Source organism: Jaculus jaculus, chromosome 1 (assembly GCF_020740685.1).
Source record: "Jaculus jaculus isolate mJacJac1 chromosome 1, mJacJac1.mat.Y.cur, whole genome shotgun sequence".
NCBI classification, from domain to species: domain Eukaryota; kingdom Metazoa; phylum Chordata; class Mammalia; order Rodentia; family Dipodidae; genus Jaculus; species Jaculus jaculus.
This window is the reverse complement of record NC_059102.1, coordinates 292,256,849-292,259,258: the sequence shown is the minus strand read 5'-3', so window position 1 is coordinate 292,259,258 and position 2,410 is coordinate 292,256,849. Positions and strand designations below refer to the sequence as shown.

At 39.6% G+C, this 2,410-nt stretch overlaps 1 pseudogene; it reads left to right on the top strand.

The window, feature by feature from the left end:
• Nucleotides 1-489: 489 nt before the first annotated feature.
• Nucleotides 490-1,171, top strand: LOC101609470 (annotated as a pseudogene).
• Nucleotides 1,172-2,410: the final 1,239 nt, after the last annotated feature.

Here is a 2,410-nt window from a genome sequence, read left to right as displayed (position 1 = left end):
TTTGTAGCAAGTGATCAGAAGTCCTGGCGAACTTCTTTTCCTCCTAGCAAGGGTAGGAATAATTTGTTGCAGGAGGTTGGTGGACAGTTGCAACAAAAACAAAACAAAGCAAAACAAGACAAAAACTTGGTTCTGCTTTGGCCATGTCAAGCTGACAAGCATGAGCAGCTTCTTAGAGATTTTAAGGAAGCATTCAGATACATGAATTAGGATCTGGGAGGAGGATTCTGTAGAGACAGTGAGCCATCTTTTACAACCCTGCATCCTATCTCATGGCCTGGTACATAGTGGACATGGAGTACATATTTGCTGAAGGAATTAGTCAATATTTTCCTGGAGCCCTGACTTGCATTGTGTATCAGCAGTAAACAGGATAGTTAAAAGTCCTATGAATGAGGGTTTCAATCACGGGGTCTGGTGACCGGAGGCTGCTCCGCTCTCGTCTGGGGAAGGCAGCGGGTGCTGGCCTGGCGCCCAGTGTTTTACACAATGATAGAAGATGAGCTGACACTCTTTGATAAAAGCATAAATGAATTTGGTAATAAGTTCAAAAATACTCTAAGCGACGTCCCCTGTCACATGGTAGGGTTAAGAGATGCCTACAAGGACTCCATTAAAGCACTTTTCAGAAAAGCTGTCTGTGAAATTAAAGGAAGAGGAAAGAATGGTTGAGATGTATCTGAAGTATCAAAATCAGGTCTGCAGACAAAATAAACTCATTCAAGAAAAGAAAAGATAACCTACTAAGGCTGATAGCTGAAGTAAAAAGCAAAAAGCAGGAATTAGAAGTGTTGACAGCAAACATCCAGGATCTTAAAGAAGAATACTCTAGGAAGAAAGAAACTAGTTCTACTGCTAACAAAGCTAATGAAGAGAGACTGAAAAGGCTACAGACATCTGCAGACTTGTATAAAGATCGACTTGGACTAGAAATTAGAAAAATTCATGGTGATAAACTTCAGTTTATGTTTACTGGTATTGACCCTAAGTATCCTGAGAGCCCATTTATGTTTTCTCTGCGTCTAAATGAAGCACAGGAATCTGAAGTGTCGGACAGTGCTCCTCATCTTGAGCGCCTAGCAGAATTTCAAGAGAATGTGAGGAAGACCAACAATTTTTCAGCGTTTCTTGCCAATGTTCGGAAAGTTTTACTGCTATGGTTTATAATTAATGTAGAGATAGCATACGAAACAGTTTTGGTTTCTTTTTCTTTTTTATTGTGTATCTCCCAAAGAATTCTTATCTCTTGCCTACCTGTAATTCTTTGGTGTGTTTCTGATGTCTATGTGTGCTGTGAAGAAAACCAGTATACGTTGCCGCTAAATTCTCACCCTCCACAGTTCCCCACCTCTGGAAGCCAAACCTGCTCTCCTTGTCTTGTCATGTCTCCAAAACGAAACTGTCCTTTGCTGAAGATCCTGTGTACAGCAGAATTCTAACCCACTGTTGAGGTTTCTCATGCTTGATACACACTGTATATATTAATAAACTTGCTTGATTTTCTCTTGTTAAAAAAAAGTCCTATGAATGAATAAAATGTATACACAGATCTGGATAATCAATAAAATGTTCATTTTACATTTTTCTCTGTCTTAAAAATCTTTATCTTTATTAATTTGAGAGTGTTAAAGAAGGCAAAGAGAGAGAGAAAGGGAAAGAGTGAGAGAGAATGGGCACATCATGGCCTCTAGCCACTGCAAATGAGATCCAAACGCATGAGCCACCTTATGCATCTGGTTTATGTGGGCCCTGGGGAATCAAACCTGAATCCTTAGGCTTTGTAGCCATGCACCTTAACCACTAAGCAATCTTTCCAGCCCTTAAAAAAAAATCTTTAAAGTTGCTAATTAAAATGGAATTTTCTAGCAAGATGAGTTATAAAAATAGCATGAGAGAGAAGTATATATGATAGTAATCCAGTTTTCTTCTTTCTCTTTTAAACTTTATTTTCATTATATTTATGTGTATGAGAACTGAATCAGTTGGGGGTACAGAAATTGTGGTAGATAGGTGCTATTTATAGCTGCTTTGGAGTCAATTTCTAATTTTCCCTTGAAAAATGTTATTTATAGGCACTCTGCTCTCTCCAGCAGGTGCGAAATGGCTCTGTGACACTTGGAGAAGGAGCAAAATGCCACTTCTGAAGTTTGTGTTAAAATTCTCTACAGATTCTTCTTGGGGCGTGAGAGGTCTTTCTCCCTGCTGTGGGTTCTGTGCTGCTGAGGACAAGAAGCTACACGGAAGGTTGGGTGGCATTAGTGTGGGTGCCTGTGGCCTCACTGCTGACTAAATATAATTCCTGCCAGGTTCCTGTTAGCATTCTGTAAACACAATTGCTGAGCTTGCAGTTAGTAGCTGAAAACATGTGCAGTAATTGGTTTTTTTTTTTCCCCCAGTGAAAAGTCTCTTC